The sequence below is a fragment of the Pagrus major genome, chromosome 8, assembly GCF_040436345.1.
Source record: "Pagrus major chromosome 8, Pma_NU_1.0".
NCBI classification, from domain to species: Eukaryota; Metazoa; Chordata; class Actinopteri; order Spariformes; family Sparidae; genus Pagrus; species Pagrus major.
Window position 1 is genome coordinate 20,096,848 of NC_133222.1, and position 18,604 is coordinate 20,115,451.

Below are 18,604 nucleotides of genomic sequence, written 5' to 3' on the forward strand. Positions count from 1 at the left end.
AATTGCAGTGCTGCTGCAGAAAAAGAAAGGTTGAAGCCCAGGAGAATGAGCACTTGAAACGCGCTGGCAGATGCCCCCATGTTTCTCAACCACAATGCAAGCTTAGGTGTGTGTGTGTACATATATCGGTGTGTGTGTTTATGGATTTTCTGTATCTTTTGTGTTTCTGTGATTGTGGACATAATCAGATCCGTCAAATGTTCCTCTCTGTGTGACTAAGTGGGCTCATGTGCATTTTGACGTCTTCTCCAATGTGTTTTAGATGTGTGTGTGCTTGAGCATACCTGTGTGCATGTATGCATGCATGTCCTTGTGCACAGTTAAGTGTGTATCATATAAAAGCATTTCTCTTGTGGTGTGTCCTTGCATGTGTGTCTATGCTGGGTGGCCTTTCTGCCTGCCACATATGTATGTTCATGACTGTGAGTGTGTGCCCTGCTGGTGGGCGTGCTTCTCTGGATCCCTCCTCTGTTCTCCACCACCACATAACCTTGGAAACAGATTCCTTATTTTTCTCTGGAGTGGAGAATAAGGAGAGGCACGCGCTCATTCTCCTCCATCCTCTCTTTCAATGGCCGGGCCACCTTTCCTTTCTGCCGGCTGATTCTCCAGCACCCTGCTCCCCACCATCCACTCACAAAGCTCCAGATAATAGCTTACCTGGCACACCAGCTCCTAATGACAACATTCATTTCGCATCTTCACATACAGTATTAGGCGACATCTTTGTTTCGGCGGGGTGTCCAGCAGCTCATGGGCGTCCTGGTGGCACAGAGCAGCTCTGAGTTCACGCAGTTCATCCTCTCCCTCGCCTCTTTTCTTTCTCTCGTTCCTTTTTCTTCAGGCATCAGGGTGTGTGTCACCGTCGTGTGATGACTGCAACATTAACAATGGCTATTATTTACCTGCGAGGGACTGAGTAAGATTTACAAATGCATGGTTTACACAAGAGCCTTTGACAAATGACTGCTGCACTGTTAACACAGTCACAAACCTGGCCTCCTGCCTAGAGAGAAAAATAACAAGGGGTGGCTTAAATCCACATTAAACTTAAACCACTTGCTTTTTTTCCCCCGTAATATTTTGATTATCGGTGATGAATGTTGTCTGCAATTTTGTTGTTTTCTGTTTATTTTGTAATTTGTGAACAGCTTGCATGGCAAACCGCAGCTTCGAGCACTTTTTCTCAAGTGGAAAGAACTCACTATCACACTCTCCAGTAACACTGCCGTTTCTCCAGGTTGTTGAAATATAAGGTACAGCAGTTTTTACTTTAATGCTCAAGTAGTTTTGGGAAGCCATATCAGGTTATTTCTAACATCCTCAGGAAGTTATCGTGATCGCGAAACTGAAATAGTGAGCAGCAGGCTTTATCTTGTATGTGGTCACAATAACTTCAACCTCAGAGTCCTCCAGTATTTGAAGCACTCGGCAAACATTATCGCATCGATCTGGTTCTGCTGACAGGACCACACTGAACTGTTTGCACCTAATGCTGGTCCCCCTTTAGAATCGGAGACAACGGGGAAGAAAGCATATAGATTTAAATTAATTTCCTCAAATTATGTTATATAATTCTTTCTTTCTATTGTATTTTAGTGGAGTAAGCAGTAGTGGATTAAAGGTGAAACAGTGACAGTTAAATTGATATGTAGAAATGGTCTAATGAAGGTATCATATTAAAAACTTGGATGGTACTCAGCAGAGCGCATACCTCCGCCAAGGCCCAACAGACCCCTTTACTTCAATCGAGCCTGATCCAAAATCAAATAAAACATTTAAATCTGCTAGATCTGGATTTTTATTTGGACCCACATCAAACTGTACTCACTCATAGAAAGCCTCCTAAATACGTCTGATTCTTTTCATCACGATCGAGAAAATTATTCTCTGAGAAAATGTCAAATGTAAAATTTTGAATCTCATTCCCAGCTCGTCAAATACTGACGCCTTGGGATTGTAGGTCAGGTAGGTCGGCCGCCATCCCAAAGCATCATCTTTAACTCTTGGTTGACATAATGTTGACACTCTTTACTCCTGATCTGGATACTAATTGTTGATTTTTCTTCCCCCTAAAGAAACGTATCGCATCTGATTAAAAATAGAACAAAGTGCTTTAGAATCTCTGATGTTGCGTGCAAAATCGATTAGCCTCACATGCTTTTCTTCATTGCTGCTTGGTCATGGAAATCCCATCATTGCAACTTTATTGTTTCATTTGCAAAAAGACATAATTCAGACTGTTTTCTCTCCTTTTTTTCACTTGACGGACATCTAAGTTTCGCCAGGAGCAGCAGCCAAAAGTAAATGCTAAAAAAGGAGTCCTGGAAAAAACATCCAGCACAGTTAATTCTTTGCTAATACATGGACATAAATTACAGGATTAAAGTGTTGTGGTCAGTCTCTTTATTTTCAGCCAGTCAGACTGCAGATTCTTGGTATCTCTAACAAGACTATAGGGTGACCAGGTGACTGACTCTGGTGCTCAAGTGGCTCTTTATCTGTCAGTCAGTAATCGTGGCCTTGGATTGCAGCAGGAACAGCAGATGCTTTGGCAATTACACTGCTCCTGATGATTTTACAGAAAAGGGAAATCACATGTGAGCATGTCTGCTTGTCCAGGAGCTTTTAGAGTTTCAGTCTTTCCTCCCCCTTCCAATTTCCTTCTGTTTCTCCTTCTTTTTCGCTCAGTCAGTTTTCAATGTATTTTCAGGGGATCATTCCTAACTCCACAGAAAAGTTTATCAGAAAATGCTGGAGATATCAAATGTTTCTAAGTAAACGCCCTAAATGACTCCTAACTTCAATAACAACCTGGAGTGTACTTAACATAATGCAAGGAGTCAATACGGGAAAGTGGGTGTCATTAGCAAACAACTTCTGGTTTGGTGTATCCTGCTTAAGATCCAGATGGGTGGGGTTTGATATTTAAGACAATACAGGTGCACGAAAGTTTTGACAATCAAATGAAAGTGTTTAAAGCTACATTTACTCATCTTTTGTGTGATGCAGTTTGTGACAAATACACCCCACCCCTCTGGCACTCCCTGCAGGTTAAAACAAACAAAAGAAATTATTTGCACTACCTTTTGATGAATATTGTTTTTGTAATGTTGCAAGAATCACTCTCAGGTGCCGTGCCTGTGAATTTGATATTTCTCTCTTTATCTGCTGTTGAAAGATTTTTAATACAAGTTGTTTCGAGAGCCACTGCAGCACAACGCTGCTGGTTTCTTTTTAAGCTTTCACCATGAATTTGTCCGTTCAAGGATGGAAAGGAAGAATGAAATGTGCTGAAATGTTTGTGGCGAGGAAAAGGCCTCCTGTGCTGCTCCCATGAGCCTCTCTCAGACTGTTTTGAGGGAGCCGCTGAAAGTGGCAAACGCTGCTCAGACCGACAAATTAGAACCACACGTTACAGTGGATGCGTACTTTGGCTCGGACAGTGAGCACACACACACATGCACACTATACACAAACACACATGCATTCTAAGGTATACAACACATTCCACGACATATATGAACTGAGCAGCATGTAAAGTCACACGTAGCATGCTTTCTTGGCTCCAAACCACAAAAGGAGAGTTTACTTTGCTTTCTATTAGACGTGACGTTTTATTTTATTTTAGAAAAAACCTGATATTGATGCATTGTGTAAACACGGTTGGATGGTTATTGGAAGTTTAAAGGCCTGGATAGGAAAAAGACAAACAATGGCAATTGTCTGGGAGACAAGTATCATGTTTTGTTTAAATGTAATGGAAAAACAAAACCTGGCTGAGTACCATTTAAAGGGGCACTACAACAACTTAGTGCTGCTTTTTAAAGGGTCGGAGGACTTGTGAGGGACAGATTATGAGACAAATTGTCCAGCTCGAAGCAAGCCTTTAACTTGGCAAATTCTGCATCAAGATCCAAAAATGCTCAAGCTAAATTTCCCATGATGCAACTCAGTAGTGTCCCTTTGTCAGACCTTGGGAAATGCCCAGATCTTTCAATCCTCATGCATCCAAGGTTTAACGCAGGCTTATTGTTGAAAGCTTGTAGCCCTTAAGCCTGATGACATCACTATGATACCACGACCAGTTAACTTGATCTTGATGTGTAAAGTTAGTGATTTAAACTAAGTTTCCTCTTGAAGAATATTTTTCCTTATTGCCATTAATTGCTTACATCGCCATGATTTATTGAAAATGACTCTTAATCAAGAGCCATTTGATTTTCTTTGAAGATGACCAAGACTTGCCTTCTGCCCCAAATAATCAGCCTCAGCTTGCCAAACACAGTGAAATAGCTTAATAATAATTTTCAAGTGAAAAACAAGCATGGTGTGATTGAATCCTGAGCTCATGTTTACATTGTTTTTATAGTTTGAGTCCGCTCCTCCCATCTGTAGAAGCGTCATGCTCCTCTAAAAGCGGCCTGGCTAACCTTCACTTTACCACTCGTAGTGGTTTGGAGTAATGGGGCGTGGCAGCAGGGTTCGGGGTGCGAGGCCTCCGAAATGACCCTGTGGTAAAGTAGTGAGGGCCAGGATAACGTGGTCCCACCCGCCGGAGCCTGAATCCAATTGGTCGCTGGCCAGCTTGTCTACGCAGGGCGTTGCCATGGTTTCCAGGCCGTAAAGAAGTCTTTAATCGAGCCGTTGTCATCTTGAGATGGTGGTGAGTGTTTGGGAGAGATGGAGGCAGCAGTGGGAGGCTGGGTATATCTACTGTGTGGCTCAGAATAGAAATGTACGGCTGCTTCCAGAGCTGTCTTCGTGAGATACACACATCAGGTTCATTCCTTGTGTCATGAAGTTCCCAGGGCTATATAGCGCCTGGGAATGTATTCATAAATGACATGCTCCTGACACGCTCCTGGACGATATCTATTTGTATATGGTATGCTATGTTCTGTACACGCTGTTGGATTAGCAGAAGTGTGGAGTTCAGTGATGACGGGCTGCTCAGAGGAGTGGCGCTGGCTCGGGTATCGAGCTGACTGCGCTCAGACCTCAGGTTTCCGCCACGTAATCCAACACACTTTAGATGGTTGGAGCATCGTGGCCTGCTGACATTTGTGTCTGAAGGCTTCACACACAAGAATACGCAAGATACACTTAATGGTAATGGAAGCAGCACTGTGCATGTGTGAGAGGCATCTGAAGAGAATTGCAGGCTCTTCAGGGGACCCACCTGTTGGGCTACTTCATGCATCTACTGTTCACTGCATGTGGGAACGAACTTGTTCTCCCGTTCAGCCTGAGATGAGACCACACTGGAAACAACCAATCAGATCAATTGTACTATTGTATTGTATTGTTAAAGTTAGTTAATTTGTCTTGGCTCGCAGCCGGTGTGTAACCAAGTAAAATGGGCCTTTGCCACAGTCCCTTAAACTGATGGTTCCCTGTAGGAGGGTCTGCCACTGCAGGAGGGAAAATCGCTGCCTCAGCAAGCTGTTTAGTCTCATTCTCCAGGAGCTTACGCTGTGTCTCCCTGTTTAATATGGGAAACATACGTAGGCTGGCCTGTGATGTCAATTGTTATTACTGGAGGCCTGCTATAGGAAAAATCTCATTTGCCTTTGTAAAGCACTGTAGTGAAAAGGAGCTTATGTCATAAAGACGCTATTGTGGCTGCTGCGGGCCCTGTCGTGTGTGTGTATGTGTGTGTCTTTAAGTGTCACTACTTTGACCCATACATTGTGGATTTCACGTGTGTTTTCCTCACATTTGTGCAGGTTTCAATGAACAATGGTCTCGGTGCCTGTTTGTTCATGGCGCTCACAAAGGGAGTTAAGCAGCGGCCTTTTGTGTAGAAGATTTATGAATGAGAGCTGCTATTGTAGCTAACATAAATGATTACATATTTCTTCTGCCTGCCTCTCTTTGATTTTATGTGCTCTTTGTCATTGTGCAACTCCATGACTTTTGCTGATCAAGGATAAAGAACAAGATAACAATGGTGATGATGGAGGGAGTGTGTATCAGCTTTGACCAATTCATCATAACCCAAACACTTACATCTGAAAGAAATACTGTATCTCTTCAGAGACTCGCTTGACTTATATTAATCGAGTCAGTGCCTGCTCAACTCATGGTAATAAAACTTTCCTGTCACTGCTTGATTAATCCAATTAAACTCTGCTTAAGTGCCCAGTCCCACCTGTAGAGTTGTTGCTGTGGCCCACAGGGCTCGACTGTTACATTTCCAGCTACAAATGTGTGTCAGTGCTGCTTAATGTTCCCTGGATTATTTCATTTAAAAATAATGACCGGACACAAAATGGGAGTAGCATCATAAAATGCCAAACACATTAAAAGAATGCTGCTTAGTGGATATCAGATCAATAACTGTTAACCATGTAATCACTCAGTCAGACCGAATCTCACTGACCTCTTGCAGGCAAGAAGTCTGTTTCAGCCACGGAGAGAGCAACATAGAAGCACTTGTGTAATACAAAATTGTGGAAAAATTAAGTAAAGGAAAAGGCTTGATCCTTAATAAACATTTGCAGCATGCTAAAGGTTTCTATAAAATGAAATGCGTACATTAATTCTTTAGAAAAACATGTCACCAGAGTGCAACAAGTCAGAGCAGAGTGGGGTGGGGGAGTTTGGATCTGGCAGATGAGATAAACTATTTGATTTCTCTAAGGACTACAAATTGTAGACATATGGGGGAGGAGAAGATTGAAGTAAAACATTTGATATTTATTGCCACCACAGTTTTTTCTATTCGTTTTTTTTTTTAACCACTCCTGACGACCACCTCCTCCATCTCAACAGGCCTCCCCTCACATTCAGCTCCTCCGTGTTTTACGGAGCAGCAGATTTGTGCGCTGTCCTCTAAATCATTTCCCTCTCTCGCAGATTGCTCCCTGCTGGAATATTGGCCTGACAGCCGTTTTTTTTTCTCCCTCTGCTTCCCCAGTGGACTCATTTACATTTATGCACGCAGCAATTAATTACAGGCTGGCGCTGGCCTTGTAAATTAGAGGGAGCCGAGGTCGCGCTCATTATTGCCCGTGACAGTTAAAGCCTTGTTTGGGTCGTGACAAGGTTGACTTCAGGCTGGGACAGTGGAAGCTCAGCAGTGGTTGGCTGGTCTTCATACATCTGATATCACTTTGCAGCAAAAAAAGAAAATTTACTTTCTCGATGAATATGTTATTTTAAACTATCATGTCTTTTATTGGATCCCAAAAAGTTTTGCAACCTGAATGTTTTTCAGACAGTGTTTTTCTCTCTGTAGCTGTAGGTCATCATTCCAGGCCTTGTGTTTTGTCTGTAGTGTAATGCTCTCTGTGTGTTTTGGGGGTCTTTCATCCAAATACTTGTAGAGGAGCTTTTCTATAGACCCAGGAGTAAGGCAGGGGACTTCTCACGGTATTGGTCTTTTCATGTGAAGACGCTTCAACTTTTTCCGACTCCTTCCCTCACAAGGCCCTTCTTTCTTCCCTGTCACGCAGCGATGTGTTTGTGCATACCTTACCAGCTTGACAAAAGAAGGGAGAGATCCTATTCACTTCTGCCTTTGACATTCACCTCTTGTTTTTACAATCTTTCCAAGGCGCGCTGTTTGCACAGTGGAACAGGCTTTGTCTTGAAGAAGCGGAACAATGGCGAGCGCCATAATGTAATCTCCTAAGGGTAGCAAGCGAAGGGGCGAGGTTGAGATGTATGTGCTGGCGCTTGCCTCTACCTTCCCTCTCCCTCCCTCCTGCCATTTACTTTAGCAATGTTTCATGTTAACAGCGACTTGGGAGAGAATACATGTTGTCACTTAAGCCTCTGTAATGTTCACCTAGGTCTTTTGTGAACAGAACACAAAGGCTTTTCACTCATGCAAACATCCCCTTCGCTCATTCCTCTTATTAAAGGTGTTCTGAGTAGCAGTTTTCCCACCCACATGCATATTTGCAACCCTGTCCTTTTTTATCAACATAACCACAATTTCTTTTCTATTGAAAGATTAGCTTTCCCCAACCTTTAGCAAGAGTTTAAGCAACCTTAACCCAACCACACATGGAATCATAGTCCTGCGTTTGTACACCAAACTAACCAACCAATCTCCGACCTCTCTTCGGTAAACTCAATCACCCAATTATGTTTCTGCAAACAACAGATATGTTGTTACTTTACATTTCTTTATGTTGCAACTTTGCATTTCTTTAGGTCATATTTTCAGCTGTATGTTGTGACAATCCTGTGCTTATGGTCTGGTTAGGTTAAGGCACAAAATCCACTTGGTTAGGGTTAGGAAAATATCATGTTTTGGCTCAAAATACCTGCTTTGGTCACCACAAACACTGCTGGAGATGTCACAAGGTCTCTTTAAAAACACCTGGTTTTATTGCCACAAACACTGCAGGAAATAGTCCCATGGTCACCTTCAAATTTCCCGGTGGCTTCTCACTTACAGATGTTGAAACACAGACTTGAACTGTGGTCACTGGCTTGGCAGCCTTCTTGCTTTACTCCACCGCCATCCTCTCTTCCTCCTGATGTGAAAGTCAGGTCATGAACATGTAACGTGAAGGTGCTATTGTAGCAATGTCAATATGGCACGTGACCAGTGACACATAGAAATGTGAACGTGTCAGTGATTTGCAGAAACGTTAACTGCCAACATTTTATCCTGGCGATTGAGTTGGTTCAGTACGGGGTCAGTATGCCTCTACCTTATCAAAATGTGTCTGAAACCCATTCTTCCCACACCTTCCTGACATTGGAATTGGTCAGCAGGTTTGGACATTTTTTAAAGTTTCCAAAGCCAGCTGTCCAACAAGTTTTACACAGAGTTTGACCAGGTATGTGTGTAAAGGTGAGAAAGTAAAGTAGTGAGGCTTTTTCTCTTTTTGGTCCTGTTTCATGTGCACAAATGAGTGCAACACCATGAAGGAAAAGATTGTCTGAAAGAGTTTGTCATCCTTCCCTTTTGAATGATTATTGCGTCTTGCCCCTCTTTGTGATGCCGTGCTTTTCACCTTCCAGAGGAAAACTATACACATGTTTACCTTTAAACATGGTCGTACGGCACATTGAATTAGTTCGCTTCAAATAATTTGGGCTTTAGGCTGTCAAAAATTAGGGATTGGCAAAGACAATGCCAGTGAATGTAATGTAGACAGCAATTACTTTTTCTCCAAAACATTTTTGTTAAAGGAGATACGCACCGTATAAACATATTTTTTAGGAAATGGGATTGATATCTGAACTCTGATCAAAGTGCAGGCTTTGGGCATAACCATTTGATCTAGTGTAAAATCTCCAGTTTGACAACCAGTCACAATTTCTGTGTGAAATTCAGCAAAAATAATAGTCCGAGATAAGAAGATAAGTAGCTTGCTTGCAGCCCTGGAGAGAAATTAGAGAAATAATAACAGAAACATTACGAGGCCTGTGCAACATAGCCAGCGGTCCACTGAGAGTCAACGTGTGCTATAAGCTCATCATTTATGGGTCAAATGAAGCTCATTCTGGTTTAATTGCCCATATGATTAGTTGGAACCATACTCCGTTTCCTATGGTGCAGACATGGAAGTGGCAGCACAGAGCCTCATGTGGTGCTAAGCTCATTGAGAGCGCTTCTGTCTCATAGAGTTCCATTGTTCTTACTCCAGTGTGTCCGCGTCTGCACAAGTGGCATTGACAGCTGCAACAAGACAACATTTGGGACTGTGCATATTTTGTTGCGTGAATGCTTGCATTCATTGTGCAGGTGCAGGCGTCGCTCTTACAGTGTATCTCCTTGTCGTGCACCATATCTCTTACCTCTCTTGTTTCTGTCTGTAATGCTATGATGTCACAACTTTCCTTCTGCCAAGTCTCTGGCCTTTCGTTTTGCTGCTCTAAGTTTCTTTTCCAGACAGGTGCATTTTTGCCACTGGCTCAATGGCAGGGTAACATGTGCCATTTTACAGCTGTTGGACAGTGGGCCAAAAAGGTAGCTGTTACTTCCTGCAGTTGTCAGGAGGAGCCTGGAATGGCTTTATAGCCTGGGTCTCTTATGTCAGCTCCCCCTCAGAGGTGGAGGAGAAGAGCAATGGTTGGGACTGGGCACGTGGGAGAGTGAGATGGAGAAATACAGAAAAATAAACATGATGACCTTTTAAGAGAGTGTATGCAAGGGAGGAAGAGCAAAAGTGACAATAAAACAAGAGGATATTGTTAACGTGGGCTTGTTGTCTGAGAGTGTGTGTCAGCTTGTCTTTATGGGGCTGTTTTAGTGCTAAATGGTTCCTGTGACTAGTACTGTAACTCAGGGAGCAACACCTCATCTCATCACTCTTATTTTTATTCTTTGGTTCTGTGCCTTTAGGATCAGGTATTATGGCTGAAGTTAAAATCATGATAATAGTAAAAATCTATCTTTGAAAAATCAGTGTGAATATGAAACATCAACCTTTTCTAATATATCAATGCAGAAGTGATAAGAGTGTGCAGGAATTGCTCTTTTTGAGGGGGATTTGATTCCCTGCTCCTCAAAAACACATAAAGCAAGTGTTGTAGTGTTGCCTTTGACTCATCTTGCACATGAATATTATCTATATTATCATATATATTATTAAATCACAAAATTAAGTAGTTATTTTATGAGTCAGCTGCAGCTAATAGCATAAATTGTTGACAGTGATATTGAGTTAGAGAAATGTGTTTCATGTTTTACATCAGAAAAAAACTACAACTGTGATTCCAAAAACTGTGTAAAACGTAATTAGATACAAAAACTGTTACCAATTAATCTGTTTACCTGTGGAGTGCTCCAAACAGGTGTTTTTTTTAACATTCACAACTTTCTCAGTATTCTGTTGCTCATCGCAACTGGTTTGAAACTGTTAACATCATATTCAGAATAATCATATATTTACAAAAATCAATGAAGTTAATGAGGTAAAACATTGAATATATTGTTGATGTATGTAACACAATGCAGATATTGTAGGACATGGTGTTGTGTGCTCTTGGAAAAAAAGAAAAGAACACTTCAAAATCCAGAGGCAATCCAGAGGCAATCCAGGCACTCCAAACAAGAACAAGTACCTAAAAGAGAAGGGAAATATTAAAAAGCCTTTCTTACAGTGGCCAAGTCATTAGAAAGCCATTCATTAAAAAAGCCAACATGTCTTGACCACTAGGTCTCCATCACGGCAGTGGTTGTTTTGGAGCCCTGAAAGAGACCTAGTGGTCAAAATGTTGGCTTTTGTCTAGCCTATTAATGATTTGGCCACTTTAATAACAGCTTTTTAATATTTCCTTCTTCGCTTTAAAACCTTTTCTCATTTGGAGTGCCTGGATCGCCTCTGGTTGTTGATTATATATAGTCTTTGTAATGTTTTCAATTGAGTGTATGTCAGAAAAGGATTAGCACATTCTCCTATTCTGCCTGTCCCAAATTGTTTGGAATTGGGGTTGCTCTTACTTGTGTAAAAAACAAAAATGTTTACTTTGTTACTACAGTTTGTGAGAATCATTCATTTGAACACAACATGATCATATGATTCCACTTAAAGCCAAAAGATGACAACACTGAATCGTCACCCAGCCATTTCTTTGGCTTCAGTTTTCAAAATAAAAAATTATGGGTTGATATGCACATGTACGAGCTTGAAACGCTTTTGGGGCATGTATTGAAATCTATATTCATAAACTCTCCTGCCACACCCTCAGTGACTACTACAGCACACAGTAAGTTAGACCTATTATTTAAGAATGTTTTATCCCCATCCAACATGCAAAATACACTAATTCTAGTGGAATTAAGTGGAAGTGCCATTTTCAAATACAGTTGTGTAATTATGAATTATGAATATGTCAGAATAGGCAGAAAAGCATGGGCTGCTTTGTGCAGAATCCATGCATGTTATAGTGTGAATGCGACCATATGCCTGCACACAAGGCCGTTGCAAAATGTACATGTGTGTGAGCATGTGCAGCAACTCTCCTCTACAGGGCAGCCAGCTGTCTCTCTGATTACCCAGCATCCTCCAGGTGTCAGATCTGCCATCTGCAGATGAGTGGCAGGGCGTGTGGAGCGGAGGAATGGAGGGAAGAGAGGGGGTTCAAAAAAAAAGAAAAATAGGAGAGGAAACAGAATAACTGGTTCTGCAGACATCTGGAACGTGTTCAGACGGGTCATCGAGAGCCGCAGAGTGTGAACGGTGCTCAGGGGATTGAAGAGGTGGCTTTTAGAGTCATTTGCTTCTGAGCTTTTGTCGGGCAATTCTGCTTCTTCCACAAAAAAATAAAAAATAAAGAAGCAGCATCTTACAGAAGTATTCACAGGGGTGTTCCACACAAGTGTGTTTTTGCCGACTATTTGTTATCATTATTATTATCACAAGAACTTCTTAGTGTACAAGCCTTTGAGTTGTTCTGGTCAGTATTGCTCTTAATTGTGCCCTGAGAGAAAAAAATGCATCTAAGAGAGAATCATTTGGTTGATTAAAGACATGAATAAAAGATCATACATGCCCAGTGTTTGCTTTTTTCTTCATTGTTCTCAATTAGCCTCAAATTGTGGAATCAAAGGCGTGTTTGTGTTGTGCTCTTTGTGCAACTTAGAAGTTGTGTTAAGGCGCCGTCATGATGCGTTGTGTCAGAGAACTGCTGCTGTGCTGTATTTTGTTGCCTGTCTGTGTGAATGCAGCCTCTCTCTTTAAGTCTCTCCTCATCCACTTCAGTTCTTTCTTTAATTAGCAGCCTCCCACTCTCAATTAAGACTAGCTCCCATCCTCTCTCAATTTGGGGCCCACTCAGGGCGGTACCGTCCTGAACACGGTACCTTCAAAGTACTCCATCAGCAGTTTGACCACTTTGATGTTATTATTTGTTTTCTTCGAACTCTGGTTTAGCAAATGGCTGTTTGTTGTGTGCACTTGTGTGCGTGTGAGGCTATAATAAGACTGACCCCGGGTTAGCTCTCAGAGTGGACTGTTTAAGCCAGCCCGGCCCAGGAATGACTAGCTGTCCATCTGATAAGAGTGATTACTTTTCCTGCCCTTATTGGAATCAATTTTTGAAAGAAAATATCAGGCATCACTAACTGTATTAGGACAAATTGCGGCCAATTTTTCGACTTCAAAGCGTCATCCGAGAATCACGCTTTTTGTCGTTTGTTAGACGTTGCGTGGCTGTGTGCGTGCCAGTGTTTGTTCAGTGAAAGTGCTGTGTGAGAAATACACTAATCCTCTGTTGGCTCTGCTGTGGACTTGACACAGGACCTCTGTTCTGTCTTGAACATCCACTACAGAGGGACCTCAGGTGGGTCGAGAGTGCATTCAGTGGGCTCCAAAAACACTTTCCAATTAAAATTTTCATACTTTGTCAAACCTCAATTTGTTGGCAGGATGCAAAGAATTTGGTCAGCATTCATTGAAATGTATTCCTCTGGCAACACACTCTTCATTCAAAGGGTTAATTCACACAAATTAATAATAAAAATAGATCCAGCCATGCAGATATTTCAACCAAGTCTGCACAATAAAGGTTTTCAGTGTACCTTTCCGCAAACCACGGATATGTTGATACTTTACATTTGATATAATGAAACTTTAAGTTTAAGTTAAGCCAACACCAACCCCTCCACCTTGTGACACAAAAGTCAGCTCAAATACATGTAATCTGAACACAGTATGACCATTTTGTAGAAATTGAATGAAATAAAAAGTACAAAAATGAAAGTATCCATTGTTTGTAGAAATGTGAAATGCCAACATTTTATTCTGGTGACTAAGCAGGATAGTTTTGGTTGTACTTACCCAGTCTCTAAGATATCTGTCTCTAAGTTTGCTGCCTCAAACCCCAATCCAATAGTTTGGAAAGGAATTTTGTTTTTGTTTTTTAATTTAACAGCAACATCTTCTTCCAGAAACAGCGTGTCTGCTATTTCTTTGGTAGAAAGTACAGTGAAAACTGAGATTGAATTTCTCTGCAACCGGAAAAAAATTAAGCAAAACTATTAATCTGTATGGCTAGAATCTACTAGATGTAAGAAGTAGTTGAGATGAAATGACCCTTTAATCAATGCTGCTGATGAAAAACATACACACAAAAGTTGAAATACACATGGCCATAATAATAATTTTCTTCTGTTTTCCTCTTTTTCAGGTGACGTTCATGAATTTTAAAGTTATCCTCAAGTGAGAAGAGGGTGTTGGAGTTGAAGTCTCTTATTCCTGTAAGTCTCCCTAATTGATTCCCACAAATGATGCTTATTTCCTTGATCTCCCTCAATGTGAGCTTGTTCATTCTTTTGTGCCATTGTTAGGCACTTTGGATGATTGCTTCCACCAAATGGCTGATAAGAATCTCTCATAGAGAACACATCATTGTTTCCTTGAAACTGAACAGAGCTTCTCCTGCTGGTGTTTGAACACACCTCGTTTTGCTGTGGTTGTGTTAACAGAGCGGCACGCAAAGTCTAGTGTGTGTACGTGTATGTGTGTGTGTCCATGTAAGCAAAACTGTGGCTGACTCTGTGCATGTCCACTGCCTTTCTCTCCTCCATCGGCACATACAGAACGCTTTTGATTTGTTTCACAGCAAATTCAGACCTCCACTCCGGTTAGTATTCTGCCCTGTGCACCCTCAATAGCTGCTTTCATTTGGGTGAAGAAAGGGGTCTTTTAAAGACTCTCACAGGCATCACTCCAGGAACCTTTCAGCGCCGGGACCTACAGTATGCCTTTTAATGGACTTTCTCTCTGTGAGCAATAAAGATTATATCTGGAGTCAAATAGTGCTGTAGGTAACACTAGCCCAAATTAAGCTGGTGAGGTCGCAGTGGCCGATCTCAATGGATTCAGCAGAGACAGGGGACATATGAAATGTACAGATGGGAGAGGTTGGAGAAAAGAGTGATCTGACCATCTGGCTAATCCCCCTGTTTAAGAATACTTATTAAGGCCCTCTCTAGTGGCCCTTGAGCCGTGTCACTGCTAGGTCAACAAGTGGCCTGTTTGATTCTCACTGGCAACTCATTCGCAGAGTGGACAGACAAGCTTCAGTGTTTTGTTGTGGTTAATAATCAGTGTCCTGCTGGTTGGTCAGGGAGTCAGTTTTCAGAGACTCGATTTATGGCTAGTTTAAATCGTCTTGTATCACTACCTGGAGGTTCAGACCCATTAAGGCGTCAGAAGATAGATCTTGGATAAATCTTAGCCTCTTTTATTCTTGTGAATTATTGCATTTTGACATCCTTATATACCTCTTAACAATATTAAAATATAATAATCTGAGGAGGAAGATTCAATCTAGTTGAGCTGGCCAGAACCTTCTGACCAATTCAACCTGTGGCAAGATGTTGAGAGTAGACGGCGTGTCTGATATCACCATGATGGCATTTGTCCTAGAACACCATAATTAATATTGTTTCAAAACCAACAAAACAAAAAGAAAAAAAAGAAAGACTAGGTTTAGGCAAAGAAATACTCTGGTTCAGGAAAACATGGTTTGGGTTGAAATATACCCTTTCACAGTGTTCTTTTTCCCAGAGTCACTTAGCCATTATGACATAACAAAAACATGATTAGTCAGTTTCAATGATAGGCCTTGGACAGCATTAATTATAATGTCAGATCGTGCACAAGTAGCCATAGCTGCTGTTTAAGCATTTGAATGTGAAAAGTGTTGAGAACCATTATCTAGTGCACCTAACTGATGTAACATCTGGTAACAGAAGATTATATTTTATGGCTGAACAGCATAAAACAAAGTAAACATTACAGTTATTGCCTACCATCCATTTTTTCCCCTCTGTATAATCTGAAATTGTGTCATGATCGGGGAAAACCGGACAAAAAGGCCCCTTGTAATTCCATCAGACTCTCTTAATTTCATCAGTTCATCTGGAAACTTGAAATCACATTATTGTCTCTTTTAACATGCAGTTGCTTTTCAAATCTAATTACATGGCGGTAAGATGACAAGTGGACCCTCCTAACAAAATTACAGTCTTTATAGGGGACCGATCTTGTCGTGACAGCAACAATTTATGGTATCTTTGTTTTATAGGACTGTGGAAGGAAAAAAATCAAGGCCTTGACTTATACTGTACATACTGTATCTAATGGCTTTGATAAGAAGAGCTGCGGTGTGTCTATGACTAATGTTTCAGATGATCTGAAATCACTGGACGATTCACAAAATCTGTCTTGAAGCAGGCTCATATTGGTTACAGTGTGTTTACCTTCAGAGTGTGGAGAACTGCATCCAGATTTTTATTTGTGTATCCAAAATCTGTTTAGTGCTCGACTTGGAGAATGAAATCCCAGCTCACTTAGCCCTAAATTTACACAATGTGTTGCTCTAGCATGGCATTTATAGATATATCATCAGAGATGTACAGTATTTATGCTGAACTCGCAACATCTTAAAGGAGAAGTTCACCCAAAAATTAACATTCAGTCATTATCTATTCACCCTCATGCCCATGGAGAGTTTTGTAGTCGCCAAAACATTTCTAAAGCTTCACAGCAAGATAGCCTTGTGGCTTGGAGAATGCAACACTGTTGTTCACTGCTGTGAAGCTCCAGAAATGTTTTGTCGACTACAAAACTTCACCTGACTCTCCATCGGCATGGAGGTGAATAGATAATGACTGAATGTTAATTTTTGGTTGAACTTCTCCTTTAAATACAGCTGTAAGTAGCAGTTGGAAAGACTTTGAAAAAACATTTCAGCCTCTTCATACATCATTACAGGCCTATTTGCAGAGCTCTGTTGTAACACATAGTTGCTGTAATGGCAGTCATTTGCAAAGAGTTAGAAAAGTGACCAGACAGCAAGCAATCATTGGGCTGATTTGTGGTAAACTAATGAGCTAATGAGCTAATGAATCCACTGAGGTTACCTGTTTGGCTTCCCCAAAAAACAATGTCCTTCTCTGCTTTTTCTTTGGCTTTGTATGTGAACTTGACTGCGTTACAGTGTAAGACGAATCAGCGCTACTAACAAAATTTAGTGTCGTTTCTCAGTACTTAACCTTATGTTAACAGTGAGTTATTATGTCCTCTTGAGCTTGGACATTTAGCTAATTGATCTGATTTGTCCACACATATGAAACGTCCACTTACGTCTAGAGTGGACAGAATGCCTTGCAAGTTTGTGGTAAAGAGCTCCATTTAGCTGTGGGATAAAGGGAGCTGAACTTGAGCGATCTGCTACGGCCACGCTTCAAGTCGGCACATTCGTTCATGCGTGCCAGCTCACCCGCACATGTGCGACAAGTACATATGTTTGTGTGTTATGTTTGTCGTTGTCGTTGTTTTCCAAGCTGTGTCTGTGTCAATTTATTTGTGTTTGTGCTTGCATGCGTGTTTGTGTTTTGCACACTCATGCCTCATCAACATCGCGTCTGAGGCCCATCTGGTTTGCTTTGAAGAGGCTCGTGGAGCTGCAGCGGCTGGGGCTTAGAGGCAGGGCCGGGCCAGCAGCGGTTCCTCCCCACTTACACATTAATCCACGGTGCGAGGCCCTCTGCCAGTAACAGTATAGAACGACCCTCGTGGCTACTTCCCAAACCACCCAAGCTCATACCCCACTTTCTCTCTTCTATTGCCCTTGAAATGGGGCCTGCTCTAAATATTATCTCCCCCTGTGCTTTATCCCTCCGTTTATCCCTAAGTCGGCAGAGAGAAGAAAGGAGCCGTGGGGCTGAGTCACTTTTTCCCCTCTCTTCTCCTCTCTCCAAAACCGCAGGCAGCGGCAGCGGCTTCCTGGAGATGAGCGCTTTTGTCTGTTGTGTGACCGCTGCGGCTTTAGGCAGATCCTCCTCTGATGAGGTAATGCACAGGCTAGATGAGGAGGCAGAGTGAGAAAGGAGGAGGGAGGTGAAGGAGGAGAGCAGCCCTAGGATGGATCTATATTTTAACCTTTGATTTATCCAGGGAGAGGGTCTTTAACTGGGATGCATGCTCCTTTTCAGCAACACTTGCTTCACATAGAGACTACTGCTCATACTTGGAAGTGGCGAGTGGTGTCTGCTGGTCTTCTCCGCTGCAGTCGACAGCGGAGGGAGGAGAAATCATTATGCCTTTATGTAAAGATTTCCCCAGGTGGTCATGTTTTCCAAGATGAAAATTATATACTTTTCGGGAATCATGGTGTCAGTTACTTTGAGTATGAAATGTGGGATGATCGGATGGCATAGAGTAAAAGCAGTGGATAGTGTTGGCAGGTGGGAAGAGGGAGCGTCCCTGTTTATGGCATGTTGCTCCTGGTGATGAGTCAATATGCCTGGAGAAGATTGTCAAACCTCCAACAACACAATACTAAAGTTTGTTTGTCAACTGACATGTTTTGTGATGGGAAATTATTTTTAAATGTTATGGGAGCGCATTTTGATATTGTGCAACAAGTGTGTCTTACACATCGCTTGTTGCCCTCAAATGCGTTGGATACAGGGTTTTTCATGATGAAATGCATACATAGTGAGAGTAAAAAGGGAGATATGAGTGCAATATTTGTTGATTTAATAGGTCAGATTATCAAAATGATGACGAGACATTTTGGGGTCAGCATGTCTTCAGCAGCATACCTGCAAACACTCCTGCAAACATTTTAGCCAGAGTCTCCCTATTTGGAACCCTTTCTCCTGCTGTGCTCCTGATTG

The 18,604-nt window shown here is 41.8% G+C and overlaps 1 protein-coding gene across 2 annotated transcripts in view; it reads left to right on the top strand.

The window, feature by feature from the left end:
- Positions 1 to 18,604, top strand: part of LOC141001389 (transcription factor SOX-6-like) — a 120,819-nt gene that overhangs the window by 4,069 nt on the left and 98,146 nt on the right. For both annotated transcript variants that reach the window (XM_073472452.1, XM_073472453.1), the window contains exon 2: positions 14,101 to 14,170. The gene's annotated coding sequence lies outside the window, so the exon portion shown is untranslated. The remainder of the gene's footprint in view (positions 1 to 14,100; positions 14,171 to 18,604) is intronic.